Source organism: Mus caroli, unplaced genomic scaffold (genome assembly GCF_978045245.1).
Source record: "Mus caroli unplaced genomic scaffold, Mus_caroli_1 scaffold_1, whole genome shotgun sequence".
NCBI classification, from domain to species: Eukaryota; Metazoa; Chordata; class Mammalia; order Rodentia; family Muridae; genus Mus; species Mus caroli.
The window spans coordinates 25,840,310-25,861,978 of record NW_028227256.1 but is presented as its reverse complement, the minus strand read 5'-3'; the positions used below and the strand labels follow the sequence as shown (position 1 = coordinate 25,861,978).

The 21,669-nt window shown below is 34.3% G+C and overlaps 1 long non-coding RNA gene across 1 annotated transcript in view; it reads left to right on the top strand.

Annotated features, from left to right (window-relative positions):
- Nucleotides 1-21,669, top strand: part of LOC110305467 (uncharacterized) — a 57,227-nt gene that overhangs the window by 13,410 nt on the left and 22,148 nt on the right. The window contains exons 2-3 of the long non-coding RNA XR_002379162.1: nt 9,229-9,388; nt 12,629-12,742. This is a non-coding gene — a long non-coding RNA (uncharacterized LOC110305467). The remainder of the gene's footprint in view (nt 1-9,228; nt 9,389-12,628; nt 12,743-21,669) is intronic.

Sequence of the window (21,669 nt, the reverse complement as noted above, 5' to 3'; positions counted from 1 at the left end):
CTGTTCATCTGAAAGATTATACTATAGTATGAAAGAAATTCAGTAATAGAAAGCAATTTATACATGTCAGTGCTCATAATGAAAGTGTAGTAGTATATATGATATATAAAAATATATGGCACAATCCCATGTAGGGCATATATATATATATATATATATATATATATATATATATACATATATATACATATATATATATGTGTGTGTGTGTGTGTGTATGTGTATATGTGTGTGCATGTATGTATATACATGTGTACATAAGTATGTATGCATACATATATACACATATAAATACACATACATAAATATATACAAATATATGTATATATACTTATGTATATATGTACACACATATATATGATACAGATATCCATACATAAACACACACACACACACACACACACATATCCCCTTACATGGGACAGGGAATGTGTCAAAATGTTTGCTTCTATGACCCATAAAGTTAAAAACTGTATAGAAACATAAAATACAATTAAGGTAGCAGCTTTCTCTAGAATCTAAAACATGAATGACATCAGGTTCACATGTCAGCAGTTTTGTATAAAATGACCTGAGAATGTAATGATGTATTTGGGAAGGACATTGGATTATTCGAAATACTTATATGATAAATGGTTTATAAGCTTTTAAAAATAACTGCATATATTAGAAAAATACTTGTCAATTACAAGACATCCTTGTTTTATGGGATGAACATTTGCATCTTTGCAAACATCTCTCTTGTGAAAAGGTCAGTAGTAATGTGCTCACATAAGCAGATGGGAGCTTTGGGAGGTAATTAGAAGGTAATTCAGCCACTCTTAATGTCTCCAGAATTTAAAGCTCTTTAATTTTCATGCCAGTGGTCATCCACAACCTGAACAAAACTCTTAAACGGAATCAGACTGTGCAAATCCCTCCATCAGTGGCTTCCAACCTCCAGGTCTGGGGGAAACACACTCTTCAAAATAATTTGTTAATGATTCATATGCTTCACTTTTTCCATGGGAGTTTTTCAAGTATTTAGTGTTCACAGATCACATTCCAACATCTACACAGCAATGATTTTAAACATGTTACCATTCTACCACTGTTATTTTAGACAGGCAACTGAAGCTCAAACAATTATGTTTGTAATTGATTAAATGTGTGTATGTGTGTGTGCCACAGCTTAGACATCAAAGCCAGAGAGAAACTTTTGGGAGTCATTCCATTATATGTCTCAAAGATAAAAATTCCTTTTGTCAGACTAGTCCAATGAAGTCCCTTTATCCTTTGGGCCATCCAGCCTCTACTGGAAACAATGGTTTCTAACATGACATGTTTGTATATTCATGTTGCTTATGTCCAGGAACTAGAATAATACAACTTTCCACAAGCAGAGCTCTCACAACTAAAACTAAGTTTCTGACAGGAAAACACATTCGGAGAGTGATTGTGAAAACTGACCATCAGGGTAGCTCAGGAGAAGTAATGTGTATTCAAAGAGGCCCAGAAGATTTGCAGCTGTGGGGCAGATCCTCATTTGCATCTTGCACAGCTTGCTTGCTCTGGTTGCATTTGCCAGCTCACAGTTAAGGAGTGACTTCTGGTATACACTTCATGGTTACCCTAGAAACCCATGTGGCAAGCTGGCCTCCTGCTCTCTCAACAATCCCCTGCCACAATTCAATCATCTTGATTTGATTTTTCTGATTTTGGATAACCTCTAAGTTATGTTACTGTATTTGTTACACAGTATCTTGTAGAGCCCAGGATGGTCTCTAACTTGCTCCACAACCAAGGATAATTTTGAATATCTGATCATTTTCCTTCACCTCTAGAGTCTCGAGATTACAAATATACATCACCACCCTAAATTCTGTGAGTGATAGAACCTGTAAGTCGTCGAGTGCATGCTGAGTAAGCACTCAACCAAGTTCACTCCATCATCAGTCCCACACTTATTCTCTATTATCTATGGGAGTATTGCCATAAGGCATAAAGATTCCTACTCACCCAGTATTATTTTGGGAGCCAGCATTACCAAACAGTCTTTCCACTAGAATCTTGATAAACTGTCATAGTTTACTATAATTGTCTATATATCTGTCTTCCTTATTAATCACCATCTCCACTTTCCTCTCTGTTCTATTAATTATTGGATCAAGGCTCATGATTCAGCATCTGGCATCTTGGTGATACTCAAATTTTATTGAGTATTTGAGGAAAGCGTTAGCTAAAATTGTGCTCAGCAGTGTTCTATCAGAAAGGTTATTAGGTGAATGGCCGTTTCCCCTGATTCATAAAATGGTACAAAGGCTAAATGCAAAAAGCAGTGCCTGGCCAGCAGGAATAAATGACAGTAAATTTAGTGCTCATGATTTACTACAATTATGTTAGAAATATTCTACTTTGTTTCTGGCATCAATACTGGTATCAAATAATACCTCATGCTATGACCCTTTTATTTCCATGTGTGCATATTCATATTTTTCAATTTCTTTTGGTTCTATCTCTGTGCACATATTCTACTTTGAAAACATAAAAGACAGATGCTGATCAAGTTGCATCTGTTGCAGTCATATTGCAAAGCCTGATGCAGACAAAGCTGTACACAAGATAGTCTTTAGACTATAGTATTTGATAGTTATAGTTGGTATCAGTCAAGAGTAATAAAAATGATTTCTGGCTGAATAATAAAATTTATGTTTTCAATATCTTTCTGGTACACCTAAATTTACTCTGAAATAAACTAATTCATTATACTTTATGGAATAAACTGAATTTATTTCACACACTAGCAATCTTACTTTAATAGATTTATAACTACCAAATAACATTCCTGAGGGTGGATCCAAAAATAAATTCACCATGTAAGGTTTTATTTCTTCTCTTGCATTTTACCATGCATAGGATTCCTTTCTATTTGGCCTTACACATTATAGAGTAATTTCAGATATATTCATTCATCATAATTACCAATAACTTTCCACTACTAACTACATTAAAATAAATAATTTTATGTGCTTAAAAGATCCTACCTGAGAACTATATTTAAAACATTTTATTAAAAGAATTTATATTGTAATTGAAAACAATTTTCTTCAATTTAATGATCTCTTCCAGACCTTACTTCAAATATTGCCCATTTTTTCCCAACCTACCATTCTAGTACATTGTAATTAGTTGTGAGGACTCAGGTTTCCACTCTATTACTGAGCTGTTGAAGACAATATTAAACCATCAAGTCTAAGAATTGATAATTGATTCTGGTTTCTTCAAATTCACAATCCTTATAGTTGTGAAGAAAACAAGATTATTAATGATGAAGAGAAATAAAGTAAATTATGCCACTAGTTAAATAAATAAAGACAATATACTATGTTAGATTAAATCAAATATATATATAAAATATGATTAATTTAATATATCTAATCTTCTTTTATTTGGCTACAAAAAAGTTTATGACTTCCTAAATGCCAGGTATCTTTTACAGTCATTATTTTCTTGCTGGGTGAAGTGGTTATAATTTTGTTTAGTGATATTCCTATATAACACACCTACCTACTTCTTTAAATATTCACAACTTTAATGCTTTTCCTGAGAATATGTAAATATATTCCTTAAAACTTTCATTCTGACTACATTGTACCAACACAGACTGAATTCTTTTTTTTTTTTTTTAATTTAGTAAGTTTTAGGAAATCTTTATTGTGTGTCCTGCAAAGTACAGATTCAGGATTCTTTCCAATTGTCTCATTTTCCAGGGTCTTCTTTTTTTTTTAATTTTTAATTTTTAATATTTTTTATTACGTATTTTCCTCAATTACATTTCCAATGCTATCCCAAAAGTCCCCCATACCCCCCCCCCACTTCCCTACCCACCCATTCCCATTCTTTTGGCCCTGGCATTCCCCTGTATTGGGGCATATAAAGTTTGCAAGTCCAATGGGCCTCTCTTTCCAGTGATGGCTGACTAGGCCATCTTTCGATACATATGCAGCTAGAGACAAGAGCTCTGGGGTACTGGTTAGTTCATCATGTTGTTCCCCCTATAGGGTTGCAGATCCCTTTAACTCCTTGGGTACTTTCTCTAGCTTCTCCATTGGGAGCCCTGTGATACATCCAATAGCTGACTGTGAGCATCCACTTCTGTGTTTGCTAGGCCCCGGCATAGTCTCACAAGAGACAGCTATATCTGGGTCCTTTCAGCAAAATCTTGCTAGTGTATGCAATGGTGTCAGTGTTTGGAAGCTGATTATGGGATGGATCCCTGGATATGGCAGTCTCTAGATGGTCCATCCTTTCATCACAGCTCCAAACTTTGTCTATGTAACTCCTTCCATGGGTGCTTTGTTCCCAATTCTAAGAAGGGGCATAGTGTCCACACTTTGGTCTTCATTCTTGAGTTTCATGCGTTTAGCAAATTGTATCTTATATCTTGGGTATCCTAAGTTTTTACTTAATTCTTTACTTTATTTTATTTATAATTATATTGGATATTTTCTTTATTTACATTTCAAATGTTATCCCCTTTCCTGTCTCTCCCCCCAGAAACCCTCTATCTCATTCCCCTTCCCCTGTTTCTTTAAGTGTGTTCCCCCACCCAACCCTACACTGGGGCATTCCTCTACACTGGGGCATCGAGTCTTCACATGACCAAGGGCCTCTCCTCCCACTGATGCCGGACAAGGCCATTCTCTTCTACATATGCAGCTGGAGCCATATGTCGCTCCATGTGTACTCTTTGGTTGGTGGTTTAGTCCCTGGGAGTTCTTAGGGGTCTGGTTGGTTGATATTGTTGTTCTTAATATCTATGATTTTCAAACTGTAGAGGAGTTACTAATTCTCTCTGTCTGTCTCTGTCATTTTCTGTCGCTCTGTCTCTGTCTCTGTCTCTCTCTTTCTGTGTATGTATGTGTGTTAAAGATGATTTTGAAAGTTACCATATATCAGAGTCCTTTAGTGGCAGCGTTACTTGGAATGTGTAAAATTATTCAAACAGAAACACTGGAGTACACAAATGATTTTTGGTTGTTTGGTTGTTTGTTTCTTTTTGTTCTGGGTGTTTCTTTTTAACCTTACTGGTGTTTTGCTTATATATGATGGTTTCCCAAATTGTTTTTTATTGGATTGCTTTGGCTGTGAAAGTGTGTGTTTCTGCATCTATATGTGGATTCTCCGTGTTTTTTGTTTTGTTTTGTTTTGTTTTGTTCTGTTTTACTAACTTTTGTTCTCTCTCTCTCTCTCTCTCTCTCTCTCTCTCTCTCTGTGTAAGTTTATTTTATTTTATTTTATAATTAATTTTAGGTGCCAGATTGTATTCTACTGGGAAAGAAAAAAGAGTATAAATTTGAAATAGTGGGTTTATGGATAGAATACGGAAGTATGGAAGGAGTGGAGGAAATTCTATTTTAAATTGAAAAATTTTAAAAAGGATTTTGAGAAAATTTATTGTTTGCAAGATATGGGTTTTTATGGAAAACATTTCATAAATGTTATTAATGAAATATTAAACAGTTAAAATTTATTAAACTTTTACCTGATTTTTATAATAATGCAATTATTTTATAATATTAACTATTTGAGAAAATGCCTATATATTTCTTCGTTATTATAAATATTAAAATTCATACATGTTCTTTGTTATATCTCTATTATTATCAAGTTTATTGTTTATTTTATTTATATATATGTGTGTCTCAAACAGCAAAACCTGCATTTCAATTAACTCTTAAAAATTCAAATTAGAATATCATATTTTACTATGTATAAAAATATTATATAAAATCAGATATTGTGTACATAATCTGATGTAGTATAAATCTGAGTAGTTATATATAATCACATTTCCATATCATGTTTAATTATGTTATGAGATGTATGTTTCTATCTAAAAATAAGACAAGATTATTTTAATATATTTGTCTTCAACTGTCTTTCAGTTTTAGATTGACGATACAAACATTTTTAATGCATTTTGATACTCATATTCAAATTTGTGCTTCCTGAGCTATGTAAACATGAATATGGATTATGTAAAATCCATTTAATTTCAAGATGTTTGATGACATCTTGTCAATTAATACTCAAGAGTAGATTTCAGCTTTACAGTTACATTTAGTTTCTTTATTTATAGTGTCCATGTCCTAAATTATATCAAAATTTGTATAACACTTTCAACAATAAGTTTTAATATCACTCATTTGAAATCTTCATTTCTCTTATAGTATCACAGTAACTATAACCTATATAAATGGTATGGAGAAAAAGAATTCTATTCTTTTTATCATGTTTCTGTTATATCAATTTTGGAAATATATACAAATGTGCACTGAATGTGTGTTCTTTTAAGTTTAAGTGTTTTACATTTGTGTATTTCTAGATTTCTTTCACTTCTTTGAGTTTTTCTTAAGAATATGAAAGCATTATCCTTTATTGTCAAGAGTATTACAATTGACATATACACATATAAGTTATTTGCTAATCTGAGGGTCTCTTGATTAAGATTGCATACACATCCCTGTGTTTGCATAGCTTCCAGGGTGTTCTAGCATGTGCTCAGCATGTGTAATGGACAACCTCTTAGCACTCATTCTATTTAGAAAGTATTCTGGTGGCCTTTCTGCAGTTGTTATTACCTGTGTCCTGTTGGGATGATTGCTGGTTGGGATGACTCAAAACCATCTGAGATCAGAGTCTGTCTTCCCAGGATTCAGTCATTATCTTCATGTTAGGACTCATTTCTTTAAACACTCAGAGCAATAATGCTCTCTTTATGTAAGCCTGACAATTTTTTGCCCTCAAGTAACATCAATCAATCTTTCAGAGATATATTGAAAAGTCGATAGCTGAGAATGCTATTCAGGGGTTAAATTAATTTAAAACTTCCCATTTGGTCCAGTATGTAGACAGTCTTAATAATGGTACACATCTTCTAATACAAATATTACATGGGTAAAGTGGACTCCTTCACCAATTTTGGATAATTATGGTCACCTTCAAGAGACTAGCTTTTGTTAATCACTGTTTTCTTTCCCTTTTGGAATTTCTTTGATCAAATCTTTTTGTAAAATACACCCTGTAGATTTCTTTTGGTGCATTTTACAATTTTTCTCTCTTAGGCAATGCCAACATCCTTTGTATGGTAATTGAGTCCATTGTTGACTCCAAGACATATTCAATTTTTAAGTCTTGCCTTTTTATTCTCCTCAAGTGTTGGTAATGTATTAAATTATATCTTTTAAATACATTAAGATAATATAATAATTTTATTCTAAAGTGTCTGTGTTTATAATGTCATTTAAATTGCTGCCTTTTCATTTTTTAATTAATATGAAACGTTAGATGGTTTTTTAAAATAGTATGGAGCTAAAAATATTTTTCAAACTACCTCAGAGCTGATTAAGTGTCAAAATAGGGATCATGACTGTAGTTCAATTATGAGCATACCAAAATACATATATTTATAATTTTGAAGTGCCAAATCACATCATAAACATTACTTCATAATGAAGAAAACTCACTCTAGAATGTATTGGATTATCTTCACATTGTACAACTACCTAGGTTATTGATTAGGTACTAGTCAGTGAGTCCCGGACATTCTCAGAACATTTCAGGATATTGTTGCTTCTCTCATTTATTTGCCACACTGTTTTGTTGCAGGACATAGGGAAATTAAGTTGAAACTCAGTTAGAAGCTTTCTTCTTGCTTGTGAGCTTCCACAGTACCAGCAATGCCACATAGGCTGCTGGAGTAGAAAGGACAGCAACAATCTCGTGCAGATGTGACCCCTATGGTCTATAGTAACAACCTGCCCTACCTAACTGTGGATAGTCCTGCTTGTCCATAACAGCTTCAGGCAATTTTTTTCACTAATCAGCACTAGAGTGAGTAATATAGTGGTTACCATTTGCTTTACAATTGGATTTGTAGCATGCTCCACAGGAGAGAATATACATTTGTTTCCAAAAACCTAGTCAAAATCCACCAGCCGGGGTGTTCATAGGCAATCATGGAAAAACTATAATTGTTATCTTACTAAATTGGCATTCTATGGCTATCAAACTCCCTTTAAATATTAATGTTTGCAGACATAGATTAGTGCTGCTCTCACTTTTGTTCAGAAGTGGTTGGTTTTGTTTTGGTTTTGGTTTGTCCTGAGGGCAATAGTTTTTCTGAGATTTGGACTGGTCACAGTAAAGAGAATAACTAAATGTTGCATGCTCAGCCCTATTGGCGACCTTTTCCAAGCCACTGGGAATCAGTGAATGAAAGATTACAAAGCGTCCAGGCATAGGAAGAGTTCTGCCTTTAGGCAGAACATTTCAGTTGCACTCAGATCCACAGTAGTTGTGGAAGGCCTACATGGAATATTTCATTCAACATTCAGGCACATATGGGAAGAGAATTCATTAGAACCCATCTCTATGTGAGGACTTTACATAGTAAATTCCTTATGTCAATATGCTGGATGTGAAGAATGAGGCTCCAGTCAGTATACCTTTGCAATCACTGAGTCCAAACTTCCAGAGTCTGATCTCATGGTTTATCACCCTTGCATATTTAAGGATAAGGACTTAGACAGTGCCCAGGATACTGGGAAGTTCAGGAAAGCCAGCTCTTCAGAATAGCCAAATATCACCAGGTTAGTAGACAACATTCACTCCAGCCTTGAAACCAGACATTGGCCATTTTTCTTCTTTTGAATAAAATAGGACTATGTGTTTAACTGAACTGGTTTCTCCTGTGATTTCTCTCAGCTGCAATTCCCACAAATCTATGTGGGAAACCTAATTATATGCAGTGAAAACCAAGCGGGTGAAATGTGAAATTTGAGAGGGGAAGAAGTCAGTGGGTGAGGAATGGATGAGAATATTAGAATGGAATAGAGATTTAATATGATCAAGATATATTATACATGTGTAAATGAATGACAAAACAAAACCATTATCACTAATATGCATATGCTAGCAAAATAAAAAACAAAAGAAAAATAATTTCAATGCATAATTTTTCTAATTTTCCAAATGTAACATCCCTTTTTGTTCTCTTAGTCTATTACATCCATTCATTTACGTGAGAAAAAGTAATGAAGAGGAAACATTAAATCATAATGTGTCAGCACCACACAACATACATAGCACAGTGAAAAGAACCCAATGAAATCAAATTGAAAGACTGAAAATAGGAAGGGTTTATATGTGCTAATGAGTACCTGTCCTTTACTTTGCTGTTTCCAGGCAGTTTTCATTAACGTGTTAGTAGGAGAGTACCACAGAATGGCAGAAACAATGACAGCAAACAGCATACTTGATATACTCAACATTGAGCAGCAAAGAGGACTGTGAACAACACTCATGCTCTTACACAACCTCCTAGCAAGATTCTGGAGATGATGAGGTATTCAGTTACTAGTCTGTTTACTGAAAAATGTAACTATGTTTTATTTTAAATTCCAAAGAGAATACACTTAATAGATATGACTTACATGTAATCTGTTTGGCTGCAATGAGATGGAATAAATACTATGCTAATTAAGTGACTCATTTCTATAGTCAGTTCTAAAAGTTTCCTATGGTAACTCTTAAAAATAAAATGTGTGATTTTAACAGTCCTCTGCATGAAATACAGTTTAAATACTTTAATTTTGTAAAAATGTGATATTAATTGGCTAAGACTGCCAAGGCAATTATAATATCTGTGGGTGGTTTGAAGCTGATGCCGATCAGTGATGCTTCACCGAGTTTAATAAAATGATACTGTTTTATTTTGCCTGAATAAATTCTAAGCAAGTGAGTCTTGTATATGCAGTGCAACTGCTTCCTCAAGAACTTACAGTTTTTATTCTGATCATCCAACATGAGCAACATGAGTGCTAGAAGGATTTACATAGACTTTATCCACCTTCTCCAGTTTATTGATAATAAAATGACAGCCTGGAGATTTTGCCTAACTTGTCAAACATTTGCATAATGAGCTCCCAGTTTAGAGGGAGCCTTGAGATTATATCTGCAACTTCATGGGTTTTACTGCTTCTAACACAAACAATGCCTTTGATTCCAAGAAAATCATCTCTATACTTCATTACCAATTGTAACAATGGGGAAAATTGAGTCTGAATAATATTCTTTCTAGTCTCATTTGAAAATTAATTTATTCCTCAATACTCGACAGAATGTTAATGGGTGTTCCTGACTTCATTCACTAAATACAAAGTTAAATTGTAGAATACTTTATAGGAGGATAATTTGAAAGTTATGAATTATATGTCAATTAAACATGGCATTTAACATTAATCAAATTTTTCATATAGGACCTAAATGTCTTTAATGTAGAAAAACTCAGTTTCACCAATATTCTAGGGTACTGTGTATTTTAAAGAATATGTAATAAAATTTAAATTATCTTAGAATTTAACAGTGAACTTATTTTGTGCTGTTTCAGTGATAATATTATGTTTAAATCATAAGAACTTAGTGCTGTTACATATATATGTAAGATAGTTCAAGCTTGATAGAGTAGAAGGAAGAGAGGGCTTTAGAAGGAACCATTGACTTTAGAACATGTTGTCAGAGACTGACTCAGGACTGAAGAGAATACCTCCCAACATACATGGGAGATTTTTACCTAGGAAGATCCCTCAAGCATCATTCAAGTTCTAGATAGCTTATACATTACTGTTTTACTTTGCTTGTAGGTAAAAACAATAGCTTGGTCTTAGTAATGTTATATATCAATTTCTGGCTTTGGGATAAGTTATAATGAATAGACTCTTTAGAAAGAGCTATCAAAACAAATGTAGCCTTATGAAGATTCATCATTATATTAGAGTAATCTAGCTAAATATCTTATTTTAATAATCCATAAAAATATTGCTTAATATTCCCAAGTCCTTAGAAATTCCACATGCTACACACAGCTCCTTGGTATTTTGAGAATTCAAAACACTTTCCTTTTTTTATCCTATAAATTTTACTAAGTTAAGGTGTCAATAAAAAAAGAAAACAAAAATAATTGGGTTAATGTATCAATGACAAAATTTGGCAAACTAATCTTTAGTGGTCAAATTTGTTGATAAAATGGTGCAGATTTGTCTTTAAGATGATAGGAAGGTTTTACATCCTAAGGAGATAGCAAAAAATTCTACTCTGTCTAATTTTGGTTTGTACTGCCTGAGTTTGACAATGGTGACTTGTGACAGGTTACTGGAAAACCTAACTGAAAAATTAGAGAAAACTCTATTAATTCAAATAATTTCAAGTATGCATAGAAAGTGAGTGAACAAGGGCGGATATAAAAGAGAAGAATACTTATAGCAACAACATGTCATTCAAACCTCAACACCGACCTTGTTTGAGGCTGCCATTACATAAACACAGCACACATGTATGCACATAAGTGATCAGACACACAATGTGCGCGCACGCACACACACACACACACACACACTCACGATACTGTTTTTCTTTTTCTAGTGGATTAAAGGAAATATTATTTTCCAAAACAAACTATGTAGTTGATAATCTTGAACAATTTCCTTACCAACTAAATGAAACTTACACATGAAGCAAAATCTAGACCTTTTTCCCCCTGAACCTTCTAAAGAATGGCAATGAAGTGGCACCATATTTTAAAAATGGCCTTTTCAGAAAACATGTTGAATTAAATGTAGTAAATAGTTTCTTCAGACTCCTGCATGATTTACTGATGCGGGTTTTTTGGGGGGAACTCATCAGCAAGTCATTTTAAAGCTATCATGCTGTGATTAACTGCTGTGCTACTTTGCCCCTCCAAATTCATGAAAAATGCAGACAGACTACCTATTCCACCCATTCTGTGAGCCTCACAACGGATATTGTCAGGAGCGCTCATGCTGGGTTTATAGATTGCTTGAGCAGGGGGTGAGAACACCTGCTGATACTGTCAGAACAATCTAGGCAGGTTCTTCTAAGTGAATCTGTTAAAACTGTCAACATGTAATAGCCATTAGCTTTCAGTGTAAACAGAGATGGACTCTTGTTTTGAAGTAGCTAGAAATGGGAGCTGAAACCGTTTTCAGGAAGGGGAGCTTTTCTGTTTAGAAGCTTTGTTTTTCTTTTATTTTCAATATGCTACTCGTATAGGAAACTGGAAAAGAAATACTAATATTTAAAAAAAAAATAAAAGTTTTCCTTGTCCCTGTTTCTGAAGTATATGGTGCCTCCGCAATAAGGCTTAGTTTCCATGTCTAGGCATTGGCAACCAAGGCAATAGGCTGTATGGTTTGTGAGACTCTGAGCTAGAAGTTATCTGAATTCTCCTTACTCATGGATTGTCTTTATGATAAAAGAAGGGACCATGCAAGTTTCCAAAGAGGGAATGCAACCAGGAGTCCTACCCAATCCCACCATTGACCATCATGGCCTGATAGCTATAAAAGTAAAGTAGTGACATCCATAACTTAACAGTAATCAAGTTCTTTCCAATAGGACTTAGAATGTATTTAAGAAGAACTTTACTATATCTGGCACTGGAAACCTAGATTAACCTGCCCACTGGTACTGAATTCATGGTTATTGCAGGGAGGGGTGCGGGGGGTGGTGTCAGCAACCAATCATATTTCTAACAAAAATCTATACATATTTGTTCTTATGTCCCCAGATAAAGAAACTTCCTTTGCAGTAGAAGAAGACCACTACAGAAAATACCAAGCAACCAAAATGCAAAGTTATCAAGCCCAATCCTACATGGCAAGGCTCAGGAAAGATTGCAGAGGTGAGCTGTGGGGGATGGGTGCAACACTAAAGTCCAGACAATCAAGGACTTTGCTATGAGAATCTGTATCTTAGTAACATTAGAATATATTTATAAAATCTCAGCAACACAACTGCCCTAATGTGTGCTGAACAAGGCAGATCCCAAAAATATGTCAAATTGCATCAGGAAAAGTCTATAAGGCCTAAATCCTACACAAATAACTCCACTGAGTAAATGAAACTAGGAGTGGCCTTCCCCAAATGTACACACAAACACACATACACAAACACACACACATACTCACACATACACACAGAGAATCCTTTATCGAATGTCAAATATCCAGCCCTGACACTAATCATACAAGTAACATAATATGAAGTGAGCAGGTCACCTTGATGACTACATATGTATATACAAATACATCTATCCATTCAATATCAATTGACTAAAATCTAGAGGCCAATAGTTTGGAGAAAGTTGTACACAGGAAGTGGTACACAGGAATAAATAAATAAAGGAAAAGAGAAAGAGGAAAATGTTATTAAATTATAATCTCAAAACCAACAAATGATTTCTAAAAATAATTGTTTTTATAGATTGTCAAAATAACTGAAGAACTTATAGTTATGTTTCTTTATTTATACTACTTATGCATAGATATTATATTATATAGAATTGTAAACAACTTGTGCTACCCTGTTTAATGGGAATGAATGCATACAGAGTCCCATGTGGTCTAATAGAATCCTAGTAAATGAGGAGTAAAATATATAATGGGTGTTTCATAAAACAATTTTGGCTATTGAAGCTATAGTCATTTTAACTTTTATAGACACATTCAAGGATGGTTACGCAATGATGAAATTACCTACCAACACATACTTCCTCACTATCAAATGAGATAGATTTGTCTGTGAGGATAGATGTTATATAAATTATCAAAAAAAAAAAACTTTTGTTTCTATATTAAATATTTTATAAAATAACACAAAAATAGGTAAACTGGAAACAAATATTTGACTTTTATGAATTAATAAATAACAAGAACACAACATAAATAATGAGAAATGAGACTATCCCAAATATCCTAAATATAGAATGTTGTTCTAACCTGATATCTGGCATGGTTTAGCACACACAGACACACACAGAAACACAGAACCAGGCACAGACACATACACACACACACACACACACCCCAAGTTATTTCCTTCATGTAATTATGTAGATAAGATATAAACACATAAATTTTGTTCTCCAAATACAGTTGAAATTTTCATTGAATTTCCCTAGCAACTAACTCATGCTTACAAGTGAAGGAAAAAAATTGAACTTTCATGGTTCCAGAAATATTTATGGAACTGGTCAAGGAAATCAATTCTATGGCTCTATTCAGCTTCATTCCTATTAACTAGGGTCTTGGCCAAAATGACCAGAAATACAAGTAAAACAGGTAACAGTTCTGTTGGTGGAAACCAAGAGATGTTTAGTTGGACTTAAACAAAATTCAACAGGAAAAAACTCATGTCTGTTACATTTATGTAGCAAGTTTGCAAGGCTTACTAATGTCATAGACCTTAGAAAAGCATCTTCTGAATGTGTTCTCCCTTCCCCCCCACCTCCACCCTGCTGTCCTTTACTGGAGATTCCCTTACATCACATTTCACCATCAGGTCACTGGTAGCATATTGTTCTCTGTATTGCTCTATTTCTTCTTTTGGGAATGATCTCTTAAGTTCCCATTATTGAGAGAACCTTTTTTTTTTGTGATCTGTATATTATCTGAATATAACCTAATCTTAGATTTGTAGCTGACCAAGACTTTTCTCATGTCATTAGTTAACATGTCTGACTTTTAGTCAGCACTGTACTGTTTTTACTGTTATATACCTTGAGAAATGGAATGCCAATCCTTTCAATGTTGTTAGTTCTACTCTGGATTGTTTAAATTATCTATGGTCTTTTGTGGTTCTGTACGAATTTTGGAATAGTTTTCTTTTTGTTTCTGTGAAGAATGATATTGTATTAAAATGACTGCTAATGACAAATTGCTATACTCAAAGATCAATGCCTTGATCAAGCTACATAATAAAAGTGCCTTCTTTCCATGAATAGAAATTAACACAAAGGCCCATAGACCGAAAATGTACAAAGAATAAGAGACTTTGAAGCACTGCTTCATCAAACACCTACCCTCATGACACCTTGTCTATGCAGAAGAAGATTTGGAAAAACTGTAAGAACCAAAGGTGATAAATGACACCAACAAAATAATGTCATTCAGACACAACAGGACTGATGTTGATATAAACACACAGAGACTAGAGTAGCATGAACAAATCTTGTATATGTTTTAGAGTGATGAGATCTCTGAGCATTGATATGGGAAAATGGACATCAGTTATCACTATTAAAAAAGAAACTATTTGCAACTGATTCCTGCTGAGAAAATAAAAGCAGTTTTTGCTAATGTTGTTTAACTAGATATAAAAAGCCACACAAAAGAGACTCCATACTTCTCTTAAGGATGTTTGTTGCCCTGATTTTGTTTAGGAAAAAAACAAAAAACAAAACAACCTCTCTTGAACCTTTCTTTATCAATTTTTCATTTCCATTTTTTTGTGTACGTGTATGTGTGTGTGTGTGCGTGCATGTGTGTGTTTCTTTGGGTTGTGATTGCATTGCATATCTAAATAGCTTTAATTCAAGTGGTCGTTGCTGCTACCAATCTATGACTATGAGATAGCTTTGTATTTTCTGATATTTTTCCCATCTTTCCCTTCAGTGGTTAAACTCACTGTGAAGATTTTTCTCCAACTTGATTATGTTAATTCTTAGATATTTCATTTTACCTGAGGTTATCGTGAATGGGAAATAATACAAAATAGGCATCATTTGGTGTATAAATAAGCATATACTGTTTAAATACAATTTCCCATCTGTATTGACAATGGTCTCTTGAAGAGCAGAACACCATCTAAGATAACACCCAAAAAAAGATGAGAAACATTCTTTTCACTTGCTCATCATGATTGTTCAAGAAATCTAAAATATTTCACACTCTTGCTTTTGCCTTTGGCTACCCTATGGAATAGGGAAAGTAATTACCTACACTAAATACAATGCACTTAAGACAAAAGTCACACAATATCCTGAACTGGGACTGATTTTAAAAATGTTTTCCCGAGGACTATCTTCCATAGTATTAAATGTCATCGTTCAAGATTCTAACAAGGGAAGTGGCAAGGAGTCTTATGCAGTTATGATGTATCTGACCAGCATGGCCCAATAAATCCAATCTTGGCTAAGCAACATCTGTCTAATTAGACTTATGTCACTCTCAAAAACTGAGACGAGATACCTGGCACTGGAAACCTAACTAACTACATAGCACCAGTGAAGCCACAGTGTTTGAATGAAAAACTAAAATCATTAGCAAAATCTCAAACAGTAGTCTAAGTATTTGCCCTAATGTGTACATATTTGTACTCCTCAGTACTCAGGAAGGAACTATTTCATTTAACAGGATACCACAGTGAATCAAAATTCAGTTTTGTTCATCACAGTGTGAAGGGATCTATCTGCAATACAATGTGTCCATCTATGTCTCAAAGATCATTGCAGAAGAGGAGATGGGAAAGTTGTAAAAGCTAAAGGATTGGAGAGTCGGTGTCTCCTAAAAATTTTAGATTTTCCACTCATGAATTTTCAGCAACATAATGTCCAAACCTGAGCTGAAAAAGGACAACAACAATGGAAAGGCTACCATGGACAGGGAAAAGCCCTAGTGGCCTCAGCCCTATACAATGAACTCCACGCAACAAACGGATGCTGCGAACTGAAGAAATAGTGTTCCATAGGTTGTCTCATAGCAAATGGTCACCCCTATAATCATAAATACAAGTAATTTTACACAACCTTAAAAGAATACACACACACACACACACAAGAATATATATTCCTATGTACATAATTAGATATACATGCATATATATTCATACTTGTAGATGTTGTTTTGTTTATTTTATATGTGCAATATATACATAGATTTTCATATATGCAATATATAGAGATATATTTTCAACATATATTGCATATATATAATAAACAGAACACACACATTTGAATATATATATATATATATGCAATTGTGTAAAAGGATGTCAAAATTTGAAAAAGCAAGGAAGGAAAGTGGATATATGAGAGAATATGGATGGTGGAAAAGGATGGGGAAAATTATGTAATTATATTTTTGTCTCAAGAAATTAAAGAAGTATATTTTTTAGTGTAACAGTGAAAACAAATCTAAAATGAGAGCAATAAAGTGTAGACATAAGGCAGCAGTCTTGGTTCTGAGATGACACAGGAGTTAAGAGCACATGCTCTTTTCTTTTTTTTTTTAATATTTTTTATTACATATTTTCCTCAATTACATTTCCAATGCTATCCCAAAAGTCCCATACCCTCCCCCTCCACTCCCCTACCCACCCATTCCCACTTTTTGGCCCTGGCGTTCCCCTCTACTGGAGCATATAAAGTTTGCGTGTCCAATGGGCCTCTCTTTCCAGTGATGGCCTACTAGGCCATCTTTTGATACATATGCAGCTAGAGTCAAGAGCTCCAGGGTACTGGTTAGTTCATAATGTTGTTCCACATATAGGGTTGCAGATCCCTATAGCTCCTTGGGTACTTTCTCTAGCTCCTCCATTGGGGGCCCTGTGATCCATCCAATAGCTGACTGTGAGCATCCACTTATGTGTTTGCTAGGTCCCGGCCTAGTCTCACAAGAGACAGCTATATCAGGGTCCTTTCAGCAAACGCTTGCTAGTGTATGCAATGGTGTCATCGTTTGGAGGCTAATTATGGGATGGATCCCTGGACATGCTCTTTGCTTATGCAGTACACATAATATTGGTTCCTCATACAATAATCTGCAATTCCAGTTACTCATTCTGTGTTGTCCACTTATGGCCTCTGCAGGTGTCTGCACACACAACTCTCTCTCTCCCTCGCTCTGTCTCTGTCTCTCTCTCACATGAACACACTCACACACACATACTTGTGCACATGCTGAAAAGAAGTTTTGAACATATTCAAGACTCTGAATGTATGTGCACTATAAGATTTACCAACCTAATATTTGAATGAAAGAGTCCAAACAAATCTCAGTTCAACAAAGTTGCATCTCTTATGAAAAGGAATGCACCATCAGTAGGGCACATGCTGACAGATATCAAGCAGATATGTATGTTGCTAATGGAAACAAGGATGACCACTTGAAATAACCTCAGGTAGGAAATTCAAAGGTTTCTTAATTTCAGGTGGGCAATTAAATTTTACTTGAGACACTTTCTTTTTGATCTATTCAAATACTTACTGGACAAATGAGGTCATTTATCCAATGTTTCTCTTAAGCCTCAATCTGAGCCCAATAGCAATGGCTCTTATTTCTAGCTCCTGGACCCCTAAAGGATGTAATTTTCTTGAGGAAATTTCTTGTTAAACTTTCAGTGTCACTTTTGTTTTTACACCAATTAACCACTAAAAGCAAAGGATGTATTTTTTTAATGTTTGTATGGAAAATGTGGTTATGAAATTTCAAATAATTTACATTTATTTATTGCAACATTTCGGGAATTTCACTTGTCCTTATGTGAGAATATGTTATCCCTATGTTCATCATTATCCCAACGTGCACAATTTAATAAGTAGGAAAGTAATCCACAGATAATAATATTCTAATCTTAAAATCCCTAACAGGTCATAAGTATTTTAAATTGTTGGCTTTCTTATGAGAAAAGGCTTAAGTTCTCAGGGTTGGTAATAATTGGAAGAGATAGCTGTGATAAGTAGACTCTGTCAGAGGATGTTTATTTAAGATATTGTTAGGTAGAGTATAATTTTAAGTATAGTTGATTTAGATAACTATGTACATTTCACATTAATTTTTCTACTAAATTATTTTTAAAATATCAATTTTATTAATATAAAAAAGAACAATACATTTCAAGTAGTACTGATTACAGATATGTAGTAATTGTAAATATTATGTCAAAGTATAGTACAAACTAATATGTGTATTAGTTATATGAAATTTTATGAAGAAAAATTTGGAAGAATAAACTTTATACCATATTTAAGTGAATGTTTGTTTGTTTAACATTAAAACTGTAAAATACTGAAAATCAATATTTTCATACATCATTAGTTATAATTGGCACTGTGGCATATTAAGTTACTCCCTGACAATATTTAATATTTTGATGTATAGTATTTCTTGTATATAAATTAATATTAACCACAATGTCAAAAATTATTTCTTCACAAAAAACTAGTGTGCACACATTTTTTGCTTAGAAACTAATTTATGAACATAATACCAAATAAGTCATATATGCATCTTGAAATGTGGCATTCTCCAGATTAATTAGCTATTTTTAAAGAATATGGCAGCAATGCACAAAAACTGAGAGTTCTTTATCTTAATCACATGGTAAGGTTTCAAAGCACTTATTCATAATCAGGATAAAGCAGTGTAGTCCTGACTGAATGTCTGATTATGAATTATGTTTAACTTCTATCATTTTGACTTTTACATAAAAATGTAGTCTTGATTAAGTTACCAGGTTTCAATGATTGACTTTACAAGAGGGTGTTACCCCCAAATTGAATTTTGTTCTTAACACCAAGGAAATCATCACTGGAGCCTTTTGCAGGAGTGTGTTTAGAACTGCAAGAAATCCTCAATAGAGCCTCCAGAGCAGCTAGATTGTATTGCTTTTCCAAGTAATGTGTATAAGTTGATGTGGCACTTATGACATGCTGATTTGATTCGCATGGTAGATCATGGACACTTTAATAAAGATGCATTTGCATGCCATTCATACTTCAAATTTTTTAATTTATTGAGATATTCCTCATATGTTCTTATAATTCTGTAATCCTACTTCATTTGTGGTCTATATGTGTGTTATCTTTGGTTTTTCTTCAGGCAATATTATATTAGGTTATCATTTTTTCTTATGACAGGCTTTAAGTATATATATGTATATATATATATATATGCATATAAATAAATATATATGCATTGTGTGTGTGTGTGTGTGTGTGTGTGTGTGTGTGTGTGTGTGTGTGCAGGAAAATTTTTGCCATGGCCTCTAGACCAAAGGTCAACTCTCAATAGTTGGTTAATTTGGCTAGATTATCTGAATTAAAAATAAATCTATTAGATTCAATTAAGAAAATTGCTTTTATTTTTTTCAACTATTCTCTCTCCTGTGCTTTTTATTTTCAAAGTTCTACACATTCAGAATTATATTATGACCTTTCTTTCACAAATTTCCATGTAAATTTTCTTCTAGGACAATTCGACTACCATAAATTAATAAGCAATTTGTGAAAATTTAAATTTTCCCTGTCTTTTGAAACATAATTTTGAATAGCGTAGATGCTTATATTGTTGGGCTCTCTCTTATACATGTTCCATACATCCCTGCATTTATTCTTATGTGCATGGCATCCAAGGATATGTGTGATATAATTTTCAATTTGTTTTTTCTTGGTAAGATTTCTTTTTATTTCCTAGTTTTCTTTAAAAGACATATTCTGTATCTTTAATTTTCTGCAATTTAAATGTGGTATATACCTTAGTGTAGATATTTGACTGTGTTGACTCTTTCTGACATATTTCTCTCCTCTGACTTCTTCAAACTAATTTTCTTCAGTGTCGTTACTCTTTTATTCCAAACACTTATTTTTATTCTTCCATTTGGGCAGCCCATTCTGCCCTCCTTGAACATTTGGGCACATTTTACAGGTATCCCATGGATCTTGAGAATTCTATCCTGTACTCATGGTTTTCTATTTGCTCATCATTTTGGAAGTTCTTTATCCTATCAGAACATGTGGACGTGCTTTTCTCAAGGGATTTGGTGGACTGGCTAACCACCAGAAGATTCTTTGACTTAAGCTGAAGTTTGTCTTACTCTTGGCCCTTGATTTCAGTTAGCTCGCTGCTTTGTCATGTCTTCTTACATTGGTCACCAGGTGGATCATACTACACACTCTCCCTATTAAAACTCTCAGAATTCAATTGTGCACACCTGACTATGCAAAGTAATATTGCCAGGAAACCCTCTAAATCTACCAGGGTTCAGATTCCTGCTGTATGTCTTCTAAGTGTTTTGTTTTGTCCATCAGCATGGTGTTGAGGTTTTTCCTCTTTTGTTCTTACATTTTGTTTTGTTTTGTTTTATTCTGAAAGTCAATAGGGTATCCACTCTAGATAAAACAGCTTAACAAGCAGTTGTTAATGTACTGGTAGAATTGGGTGGTCATTGTATACTCTGCTCTTAAGCCTTAGTCAACTGGTAGACCTGGTCCTGGATAACTGGAGCTTCACCAATTGTAGACTTTCCCAGCCTTGAAGCAGGCTGATTCAGACTTTGACCTTGCTGCCACTGAGAATGAGACCACCTGGGGTGTTGTGCTCATCTCCAAGACACTGCTACCTGCTGAGAGGCTCTTGAGCTATTCAGCAGATCAGCATTCAGCAGAACGGCCTACAGGCTGTCAATAGGCGCCAAGAATGGATTGGTGGAGGATGGGCCTCCCCCCTTTATAAGCACAGACTCTTAGTAAACTTTGAGGGCCTTGAACAGAAATGTGTCTTGGCCTCCATTATTTCTCTCGTCGTCTTTCTCTCCCATACAGCTCCGGCCTCCCACTCAAGAACCCAGTTAGTGTGGCCACAGTCAGCTTACAACCAATGCTTCAGTACCTTATGTACCCTTCCTTTAAATACAGCCATGATATAGCAAAATCACCCTTGACAAGTCCAGTGATGGATAAATGTGATTTATCTGCATATTTCCTCGCTTATCTTCTGGGCTGCATGTCTGTCTCACTGCTGGGGTGCCTGGAGCACTTCAGGAGCAGGAATA